Here is a 12,158-nt window from a genome sequence, read left to right as displayed (position 1 = left end):
TGTGGTTATGGAAATAATTTGACAATCTAATCTGTTTTAGAAGAGTCAAGAGCCCAATCCCAATTCTATTTTTGTACCACCACCCCTTCCCCTTGGCCCCCTAAAACCGAGGGTTAAGGGTAAGGGCATCAAAATTTACCCCTAAAAATTGTAACAGCACTACAGCACCACATCATCAAATGTCAATGCGATCTCTTGCTTCATATGAGATCAGACGATGGTAACTGCTGTAGTTATTCCAGTTGAGTTATTTATTGGTATTTATTTTCAAGGCATAATGATCTAATAATGATCTAATATTACAGTATGATCGTAATACTGTGCATTTAACACAGTGGCCATATTCATTAATGTATACACACCAAAAACAACATTAACATTATAGCAGACACTGTAAAAAGCCCATTCCCAGTCACTAGACTCTTCTGACAGGGTATTCAAGTGTCGTAGAGAATCAGAATGTTGTAGGACTTCTGTACAGGATTTATGATTATGGATTATAGATTGCGAAAATTACTGGGTTTTATTTTAGCGTTTTTTTTTAAGCATGACAGTAAAAACGTACACAGATATGAATATATTAAAACATGTTTTTGTTTGTTGTAAAAATTCGTAATAATGACAAAATATTTTGTGGATCTCCTTACTACCGGGTGTAACTATCTGCCGCTGTGGCTGGTGTATTCTGGGAAATTTTATTACCCCTTTGTTTCGAGTGTGGTCCTGAAAAATCTTTGTTCGAAGGGCTAATTACCCCTTCCCCTTAGCCCTACGCATTCAAGCTAAAGAGAATTGGGGCACCCTTACCCCTTGACGTGAACGTGCAAAATGAGGGTGAGGGGTAAGGGGAAGGGCTAAGGGGTAGAATTGGAATTTGGCCAAAGTATTAGCATGCATCAAGCAAAGAAAACATTGCTGAAACTAGACTAAAATTTGATTAAGAACTGTCCAACACATTATTAAAAACTGGAAGGATAGTGTAATTGAGTCGGGTTGCAACAAAGGTGAGGACCCTGGTGCAAGCTTTATTAATCAGAATAGTCAAATAGGCAATGGTCAAAACAGGAGCAAACTGGAGCATATAGGTAATCCAAAGAATGGTCAAAATAAGAATGGTCAAAAGAACAGGCGAATGGTCAGGACAGGCAGCAAAACAACATTAACAAGAAACAAACAAAGGTCAAAACACAGCAAGGCAAGGACACTTTACAAGACTCAGCCAAGGGCGACACAGTGGCACAGTAGGTAGTGCTGTTGCCTGGTTCGAGCCTTGGCTGGGTCAGTTGGCATTTCTGTGTGGAGTTTGCATGTTCTCCCTGCGTTTGCGTGGGTTTCCTCCAGGTGCTGCGGTTTCCCCCACAGTCCAAAGACATGTAGTACAGGTGAATTGGGTAAGATAAATTTGTTCGTAGTGTATGAGAGTAAATGTGTATGGATGTTTCCCAGAGATGGGTTGCAGCTGGAAGGGTATCCGCTGCATAAAAAAAAAAAACATATGCTGGATAAGTTGGCTGATCATTCCGCTGTGGCTGGGTTTAGGAAAGTAAGCAGGCGGGCGGGTCAATCGGTAAAATTGGTTGGGTTTAGGGAAGGAGGAGGATGGGTCGGTCGATTGGCCGGTCGCCCAGTCAATCATTCAGTCGGTAGACAGCGGCCTCTGGTGGGCTCATGCAAGAACACCGTGGGCGCAAACGACACTCGCGAGAGACATTTGAGATGTGAAAAAGCGCACACATCGGCTTCTCGCGGATTCGTGAAAACAAAAACTGCAAATATACGTACCACCCGGGATGTATTTCACAGTCTCCAGAAACATTGACTACGTTTTCAGAATGAGCCTGGGTTGGCTACTTTTTACTCATACTTTGAGTAATATTTACAACAGATACTTACAACTCTGCACTACATGTTTAGGCAAGTAAAATGTACTTAAGTAAAACTTTTTAGTACTCTTTCCACCACCGATTAGTACCCTTTAGTTAAAAATGAGTACCTTTTGAAAAGCTACCACCCCAATGACAGCTCTCGTACCTTTCTAAGAATGCAGAAACAAGAAATATATACGTCATGGTTGTTTTTCCAATCATTCATCCTTATATCTTCCTTTGTGTTAAAAGTGGAGGGTAAGATAATTTTAGGGTGAACTATCCCTTTTATATTGGGGACATATGTAGCTTGTGAAATATGACAAAACTTTTTTTTACTCCCGTTAAATAACTTCAAACAGGACTAAGCAGTGACCAAATGCTTCATCACAGTCTCTGCTGTAGATAAATGTAAGAAATTATATGAAATAGTTGTGATTTATCAATTGAATCAAATTCATCAGTGACAATAAAGTAAGTGTGAACTACTATCAACTACAAGGACGGAATGTTAAAACTTGTAACCCACAACTTTTTGAAATAATGAAAATCTTATTATTAATGCTTACATAAGACATTCAGAACGGTGTGCCATTTTATATCAAGAAGAGCTGCCCCGATTGGATAATTGCATATATCGTTGGAAGTTGGCGGTTTAATTACTGTAGGTTTTAATCATTTTTTTTTGTTCAGTACGTGATACAGTGAAATCATGTCATGGGGCACTAAGTCGAAATTAAAAGGGAAAATTGGATAAACGTAATTGAAGCTCGAACAGGTTGCCTTTGTTATAATAATTAGTATTGAAAATAAAAACAGACAGACAGACAGACTGAAGAAATGTCATGTCTTTTTATACTATGTTCCAAATGAGGATTAAAGAAATGAAAGTCTGCCTGGCTTTCTCTCCAGGCTTATTAACAAGACAAATTGATCAAAGACAGATGGAGCCTCTCGTGTCTCGATAATACTTGTTTCATGACCTGTTTGCACGAAATGATAAGTATATTTAATGAACGCTTGAAACTCGCCTGTTATTTTGAAAGTTCATCAATACAATTTGACTTCAGAAGTAAGAGAAAAACAGTTTCTAGTTCTTCTGAATGGAATCTTTTTAAAATTGTCAAGTATAACAGTGTGTTTGTGTTTCTTTAGCGATGTTGAATGAAACACATTTTAAGCATATCATTTTCCTAAATAGACTAATCTGTAAAATGTGGTTATTTGAATGTAATGCGCATAAAAAATGACATGTACTGCCTGTTCGATCTACTATTTAAATTGAGTTGAAACAACACAATCCTTCATTTTTTTTGGGGGGGTGCTGATGCATTTACATGTAATTTATGGATGTGTCTGAAAACGTAATATTCTGTAGTGCATTTAGTTATTGTCCAGCAGGCACACAATGTTTAAGACTTTAATATTAGGTTAGATTTAGGTTGTGATGTCAGGTGACCAAAATTTGATGTCTAGCCAGCGTCTAAAGATAACGTTATTTTGATGTCCAATAATGAAGTGAAACGACGTTGATATTTGGTTGATTTCAGGTTGTGTTGGAAAGTGACCAAAATCCAACGTCAAGCCACGTCATATTGACGTCAAATACTGACATTTATTCGCCAGGTATGGCAACCAAAATCCAACATCTGATGTTGTCATACATTGTCATAGTGGTAACGTCCACACAACGTCAAGCTGTAACATCATTAGACATTGATATTTGGTTGATTTTAGGTTGGACATTAGACATTGAGGTCTGCCTTATGTAGGGTTCTGACGATGTTGGGGTACAACGTCAATCTGACATAATGACGCCATATCAGTCATCATACAGTAAACATTCGTCATCTGCTCATCAGTGACAAGCATCTAAACAGTCTCTGGGTCAATGCGTGTAAAGATTTTGGACATCTTCTTGGACACTTTTAATGTTTTCAAAAAGTTTTCTGCAATTATAAAGCGGCCGTGTCTTGAGGTAGTTCATTATGATGCGATTTACCTTCCATGTGTCATTAGATTGGAATCAAAGGACTGATTTTTTAAATCCATATAAACAAGGAAAATCTAAGTAGTGACTGCAGGCTGACGGAAAGTAGTGGATTAAAAGTACCGATACTGCACTAAAAATGACTCAAAGGAGAGTAAAAGTACACATTTATTAAACTACTTAGTAAATTACAATTACTCAATTGCAGTAGTTAGAGTATTTGTAATTTGTTACTTTACACTACTGGTTACCACTGACATCCATAGTATGATAAATAAATACCATGGAAGGCAATGTTTACAGAGTTTCAGAGTTTTCAAAACATCTTCATTCATGTTTTACAGAAGAAACTCAAACGGGATTGAGTGAAAAGTCAAGGGTGAAAAAATGATGACAGAATATTTAATTTTAAGGTGATACATATGTTATTAACTACACAGTATTTAACTGTAATATGAACTGTATTTTACTGTTGGTCAGTTATGCAGGATTCTACTGTATTTCAAAGTTGCATAGTTCAAAGTTGATAGTTCTGTAAATACATACAGCTGAAGTCAGAATTATTAGCCCTCCTTTGAATTCTTTTTTGTTTTTTAAATATTTCCGAAATGATGTTTAACAGATTTAGTTAATTTTCACAGCATGTCTGATAATATTGTTTCTTCTGGAGAAAGTCTTATTTGTTTTGTTTCGGCTAGAATAAAAGCAGTTTTTAATTTTTTAAAAACCATTTTAAGGTTAAAATTATTAGCCCCTTTAAGCTATATATTTTTTTTGAAAGTCTACAGAACAAACCATCGGCATATAATAACTTACTTAAATAGCCTAGCCTGCCTAGCTAAACTAAATAACTTAGTTAAGCCTTTAAATGTCACTTTAAGCTGTATTGAAGTGTCTTGAAAAATATCTAGTCATATATTATTTACCGTCATCATGGCAAAGATAAAATAAATCAGTTATTAGAAACGAGTTAGTAAAACTATCATGTTTAGAAATGTGTTGGAAAAAATTGTCTCTCTGTTAAACAGAAAATGGGGAAAAAATAAACAAGTGGGCTAATAATTCAGGAGGGTTAATAATTCTTACTTCAACTGTATGTACAGCTGGATAAATGGTGCTGTAACTGTAAATACAGTATTTATGTTGTAATTGATTTACTGACGAACTGCTGCCAGTAAGTTACTGTAGATTTTACAGGAAATTGTTAACAGTGTACCCCTTTAAATGAACCAAAATCTTTATTCTTTCATTTTTGTAACCTGCATTTTTCGGAGCGTGCACAATTCTCTCTTACAGATCGCTGAAATTTTGCATTGCATTTAGTATGAATGACACCTGGAGCCTGCAGTTTGCGAACAACCCCCAAAGTCTGTTTGTCTAAATCGCATCCGAAACATTTTATCTCCCAAAAAATAACGGCGTTAGCAGGTACTAATCTGCTATTACATGATTAGTCCCAATTGCTCTGTGTGGCCTTTAGAAAGTGTATACAATAGAAAGAGCGATGCCCGAGGCAGGTGTAAACTCACAGACCACACACCCTTAAAATACAACACTCTCCCTCCTGTCCCGTCTCAACACAGATGTTTCCATGACAAAAAACTCAAAACACATAATCATTTCCCCAAACTTAATCGTTTAACAAAAGAGCCGAACCGTGTCCTGGTTCCATGTTTCATCTCGTGTGGATTACACAAACACGTATGTGGATTACACAAGCATCAGTACTGTCTGAATTGCTGTCGGAATCGCTGATAAGAAAAGCTCTTATTTGCCCTGGAGAGGGTGTCTGTGCTGTAGTCCAAACCTCCCCCGAAACTGACTGTAATACATTAGCAGGATTAAAATTCCTAAAGTAAATCTTGAAGAAGCTGCCAGCTATCCTGCACTCTTCCCTTCAGCCCTTTTGTGGAGAATGAAGTGTGCTTAATTGTATTGAATGTGCACTTGTAGTGTACACTTCAAATACTGAAAGAAACTCGCCGAGAGAAATGAAAAGCTACCTACAGTTGAAGATTATTAGCCCTCCTGAATTATTAGCCCCCTGTATATTTTCCCCCCAATTTCTGTTTAATGGAGAGCAGACTTTTTCAACACATTTCTAAACGTAATAGTTTTAATAATTCATTTCTATTAACTCATTTATTTTATCTTTGCCATGATGACAGTAAATAAGATTTAACCAGATATTTTTCTAGATACTAGTATTCAGCTTAACGTGACATTTAAAGGCTTAACTATAGGTTAATTAGGCCAGTGAGGGTAATTGGGCAAGTCATTGTATAGCAATGGTTTATTCTATAGAACAATATTGCATAAGATGGCTGATAATATTGACCATAAAAGGATTTCTAAAAAATTTAAAGCTGCTTTTATTCTAGCCGAAATAAAACAAATCAGACTTTTTCCAAAAGAAAAAAAATATTCTAGGAAATACTGTGAAAAAAAATCCTTGCTTTGTTTAACATAATTTGGGATATAATTGAAAAAGAAATAAGAAAAATCAAAGGAGGGCTAATAATTTTGACTTCAACTGTAGTGACTAATAGCACATTTTATTGCTTGTCGAACACTTGAAAAATTCCCTCTGGCAGTTTCACTTTGTTTAAAATGTTGCGCTGTAGTAACTTTTTGTGTTAAATAGGTAAACAATTATTTCTCTCCATTGTAGGTAAAACCGTGATTATTGGAATTCAATTGTACAAAAAAGGTAAAAGAACTTTCAGTGTTTCATTTTAGAAATTTTTTTTTGCTTATTTTGAAATGAAAAAAGTCTAACTGAGCAATGTTTATACGTTTTTGTTTCTACAAGCATTTTCAGAATGCTTATTTTGATCTTGACATTTAAAGTTTTTATAAAATGTACTAAACAAATACAGTTGAAGTCAGAATTATTAGCCCCCCCTGTTTATTTTTTCTCCTGATTTCTGTTTTATGGAGAGATTTATTCAGCACATTTCTAAACATAATTTTATAATGAATTTGTAATAACTGATTTATTTTATCTTTGTCATGATGACAATAAATAATATTTTACTAAATATTTTTCAAGACACTTCTATACAGCTTAAAATGCATTTTTAAAGGCTTAACTAGGTTAATTAGGTTAACTAGGCAGTTTAGAGTAATCAGGAAAGTTATTGTATAACGATGGTTTGTTCTGTAGATTATCGAAAAAAAATAGCTTGAAGAGGCTAATAATTTTGACCTTAAAATGGCTTTTAAAAAATGAAAACTGCTTTTACTCTAGCCGAAATAAAACAAATAACACTTTCTCTACAAGAAAAAATATTATCAGACATACTGTGAAAACTTGCTCTGTTAAACATAATTTGGGAAATATTTAAAAAGAAAAAAAAATCAAAAGGGGGGCTAATAATTCTGACTTCAACTGTATATATACAAGAAATAGAAAATGACACAAACACAGCTAAGTTGCTAAAACCTTCATATAAAACAAAAAAAAAGTTACTTGGTAATACTAAAATAACTATTATTCAATGCAACACTTGGAGATGATGTACAGTAGACTATTTTCAGTTTGCTATATTAATAATTGATCATTAAAATGTGCACATAATGATTAACCTCATCGAAAATAAAACCTTTGGATTTACAAATGTGCATATGCGCTTATGTATACTGTATATACTGTAGATAGATTATATATAGCCTATATAATACAAACGATATATACATTTTAAATATCCATGCAAGTGTTTTTGTTCCAAGGTTATGTATGTTTGTTTATATATATATATATATATATATATATATATATATATATATATATATATATATATATATATATATATATATATATATATATATAGTCATATAAAGTATATAAGTATAATAATAATAGGAATTGTGTTGTTTCAACTAATTTAATATAAGTAGTTTAAACAACAAGCAAAAGCCATTTTTAAGTGTATATGCAATAGCTACATTAAAGTATATTCAATTATATGACCTTTTGGGTTATATTCACCTATCAGCAATTAATATAAATTCAAAATATATACATTTTTCTTTGATTTAATTAGCCAAGTTTAAATAGCCTACCATAAAGTGTCTACATTCCCTTTAAAGTGTCTCATTTTATAAGCACCGTTTTGCTATTCAATCTTGCACATCAAAAATCAGTCTATAGAACAGGACAACTTATCAGATTATCCCCCGGTTTCACAAACAAGGTTTAAGGCTAGTCAAGGTTAAATTGCATGTTTGAGCTGTCTCAACTCAAAATAAGTTTCAGTGAAATGTCTTAAAATACATCAGTGTCGTTTTATTGTCTACAAAAATAATATTGCTCTAAGGCCATTTTTATAAATGTGGTTTATAGCCTCAATTACCTAAAACTTAGTTCTGGTTTAATTTAAACCCTGTTTGTCAAACTGGGCCAACGTGATCTAAATTCTTTCATATCCACATATATCTCCTCAACTCTTAAAATATGTCACATTTAAGACATTTGAGTGGCGACTTCCGACGGCAAACGGCTGCAGTTTAGTCTGTGCTGTTCAGGCCTCACCCATTTGACCTACAATCCAGCAGACACCTTTCATAAAGCAGCACTTGCACAGGCATCTCACTAAAACACCCCGAGGACATTTTCAAATAGGATTATCTCGGGCTCGAGAACCAATTACAAAAAAAAGGGCCATTTAGGCAACTCATCTAGCAGACATTACAGCCAACGCCTCGATTGTTTTACACTTGTTTCATATTGTCGGTTTGCTGATAATTAGTTGTATGTGCGTGTACGCCTTCATTATGGGATTCTGACGATAACAAAAGCCGTAATTAAGACATTTATCTTCATCCATTTAAGCCTAGTAAGAATGAGCCCCATGTGCAAAAACGACAACTTTCTGTAAACTATAAATGATGACCGGTAAATTGTTTATGAGTCACATCTGTTTTAATTAATCTGCTAATTAGTACAGCCTAAAAACACCGGCACTTAAAGAAAGAGAACATGCAGGATAATACACTGTACTGCCATCTATTGGTGATAAGATGACTGTGCGATAAAATGAATGAAGTGACAACTTTATTAAGCCACATATTTTCAATATTCTTAGTCCTTATTCGTGTTGAGTGTAATGCGGTTTATGCTATAGGCAGAGTACGAATCATAGCTACACTGACAATCGGGGGTGTCAACTTGTTTTTCTACTAAGCTTCAGTCAATTATGCATTTATTTAAAAACCTATTATTAAGGCTTTAGAGTTTTGAAAGGTATTTAGTGTAGCTTATTTTGATTTATAGTTTCCTTAACTGTTTACTACTTTGTTAAAATAGTTGGGTTAAAAATACCCCAACATATAACACAACCATAGGTTATTATAGCGCCTTCCAAACTATGGATTATTGAACCCAATGCATTGGGTTATTTTGATTAAATGTTATTTTTTCCATTCTGGTATTACTATTGCTACTATTACTAGTACTACTATTGATTTTATAATTATGGCTGGATAAATAAATAACATACAGTTTTCAAAAATATCGAAAAGGCTTCATTTCCATTACATTTTAGTTCCAGACACTTTTGTTAAAATAAATCAAGAATCACAAACAATGAAGAAACAGAACAAAGTGCAGACAGGTATAAACTGTGCAAGCAGAAAATCCTCTGTTGATGGAGCAGAATATGGAGCTCTGTGTGCTGTAGAGACTGTCCTGCAGCTGCAGCAGGCTCCACTCAGTGTCCACAATGTGCAATACATTTTTACCACATTCAAACGCTTCTAAAAGATAGTCTCGGATGGAGAAACACGACACGGAGAGGTAATTTGATAAAAATAACAACAATATTATTGTGTTATAGCTTAAATAAACTTTATAATGCAAAAACAACATAACACACGCATAATAGAGCTGTTTTGTGTCAGTTAAATCAGTTGACTGTTGAAATTCACATTTTTAACCCAACTGGTCGAGTTATTAAATAAATAACCAAATAAAGGTTACAAATAACCCAGCAAAGCACCAAATAATTAACTCAACTGATTGAGTTATTAATAAATAACATAATAAAGGTTAAAAATAACCCAACAAAGCACCAAATATTTTACTCAACTGGTTGAGTTATTAATAAATAACATAATAAAGGTTAAAAATAACCCAACAAAGCACAGAATATGTTTGACTCAACCATTGCGTTAAATAAATAACTCAACGTTTTTTTGAGAGTATTAACTATTTTACTATTACTATTTATTATTAACTATTTTAGGTCCAACTATGCATCTAATGTTATTTTATTGTAGTCTTGTGAACACTTATAATGTCAATCAATGCTCTATATCTGCCTGTTTTAGATGGGTGAATGCTTTTTATTATGCATTCATAATGGTATGAACTATTATAGGGGTGATCAAAAGTATATTTATACCTATTGTTTTAACATTATTATTATTATAAAGTAAACTATTTCCTTGTTTTGACATCCTTCAGGAGAGATAAAGCATTAAATTTTTATTTGCACCCTGGCTATAGAGACTTTTAATTTTCAATAGGCCAGCTCAAGAGCTCCCACCATTTAAGATTAGTGATCAATGATCTTAAGGGAATTTTGGTTATATGGGAAATCTTTAAAGTTGGTTACCAGTTTGTCCAGTAGCTTGCCATGTACGTCAAGGACTTCAGACACACGGAGTTGACCTTGATGATGGAGCTCGAGTCTGGTGAAGAAAGGTTCCAGAAAGCAGACAAAAACAGAAGTAAACAAGCAAATAAAATAAACAATTAAATAACAGGGTGAGAATGTGGTAAAATCTTAAAACGTGGTAAAAATCAAGCGGAGGCTTTTGTTTTTCTGAATTGTTTTTTAAAACACTATTGGTTGGATTTAGGGAAGGAGGAGAGTGGGTCAGTCAATCTGTTAGTCAGTCAGTCAGTCGACAGCAGCCTCTGGTGGAATTATACGAGAACAGCAGGCATGAATGTCACTCGCAAGAGAAATTTGGGATCTCAAAATGCATACACAGCGGCCTCTGGTAAATTTGCAAATCAAAAACTCAACCCAGGCTCATTCTGGAAACGTAGCCTCGCGGACGTTTTTGGAGGCCGCGAAATATGTCCCAGGAGGTCCGTATTTGTGCAGTTTTTGTTTTCGTGAATCCACTTTTTTGCGTCTCAAATGCCTCACGCGCTATTTGCGCCTGTGCTGTTCTCACGTAAAAAGCACCCCGAGGCCGCTGTTAAGCGACTGTCTGTCCGACTGACTGAACGATTGACTGGCCACCCTCCTTCTCATCCTCCTTCTACCCTAAACCCAAGCGACGATTTACAAAAGCCGTCCAGAAAAAGAAAAGCCCTCATCCGATTTTGACCGCGTTTTTGGATTTCACCCCATTCTCGCCCCATTATGAACTTGTTCGCTTTATTTTTTGGATTCTGTTTTTTGTCTTACCTGATTTGTGGAAATGCTCCTCCACAGACTCGAACCCGGTCGTCAACGCGGCCGGCTCCTCCTCCTCCAGGCCTCCGCACCGCCGAAGTAACATGATGAGCTAACCTGACAAACTGGTTGCGACGGGAAAGCCCTCCACACGTCACACCGCCCTGTATAGCGTTCGCTTGAAAACACAAAATGCAGCCATACATACCTCCGGCCATGTAAGTTTTTAGAATGAGCTTGGGCTGCAAAAACTACAAGAAAAGTAGCTCTTGGGACGTATTTTACGCTCTCCAGAAACTTATATATTGATACATTTTCAGAATGAGCCTGAATTGCTCAAATCTAATAAAAAAATAAATTAAAAAAAGCTGAAATTTCATTCAAATTAAAAAGTATAAAGATAAAAAAATTAACTATTTATAAAAACTACAGTAGCTACTCAATAAAACAAATAAAATATTTAAAAGAAGTTTATGAAATGCATTAAATTGCTGACATTTCAAATGTATTTAAAAAAACTTTGAAATTTGGCGACAGCTATTAGTTTTTTGTTTTGTTTTTACCCTATTCATCTTCAGTGTCTTGGTGGTCAGAGTGTTTTCAGCTCCTCTAATTGAAATGTACTCGTCTGACATTCAGCTCATGTTGACAGCTGAAGATGTGAACTATATATCTGTGAACTGTGAGACAACCAATCGCACGAGCACTTCACTCTCACATGATCTCAGTATTTAAGACAAGCTGAAACAAGATGTTCTCACAATTGCCACTGATGCACATAATGTAGCTACATGCTGAATGATTCAAACATATCTGCAAATGTTTTGACAGTCTTCAAACACACATAATCGTGTTCTGAACTATATGTTTAGAGGTAATGGCCTTCCTTAA

At 34.8% G+C, this 12,158-nt stretch overlaps 1 protein-coding gene across 1 annotated transcript in view; it reads right to left on the bottom strand.

Annotated features, from left to right (window-relative positions):
- Positions 1–11,877, bottom strand: part of gbf1 (golgi brefeldin A resistant guanine nucleotide exchange factor 1) — a 214,020-nt gene extending 202,143 nt beyond the window's left edge. The window contains exons 1-3 of the mRNA XM_073920581.1: positions 11,831–11,877; positions 11,280–11,518; positions 10,473–10,548 (exon numbers count right to left, since the gene is read on the bottom strand). The gene's annotated coding sequence lies outside the window, so the exon portion shown is untranslated. The remainder of the gene's footprint in view (positions 1–10,472; positions 10,549–11,279; positions 11,519–11,830) is intronic.
- Positions 11,878–12,158: the final 281 nt, after the last annotated feature.

The sequence above is a fragment of the Danio rerio genome, chromosome 13, assembly GCF_049306965.1.
Source record: "Danio rerio strain Tuebingen ecotype United States chromosome 13, GRCz12tu, whole genome shotgun sequence".
In the NCBI taxonomy this organism is placed as follows: Eukaryota; Metazoa; Chordata; class Actinopteri; order Cypriniformes; family Danionidae; genus Danio; species Danio rerio.
The sequence above is the reverse complement of the archived record's forward strand: the minus strand, read 5'-3'. Positions and strand labels throughout refer to the sequence as shown.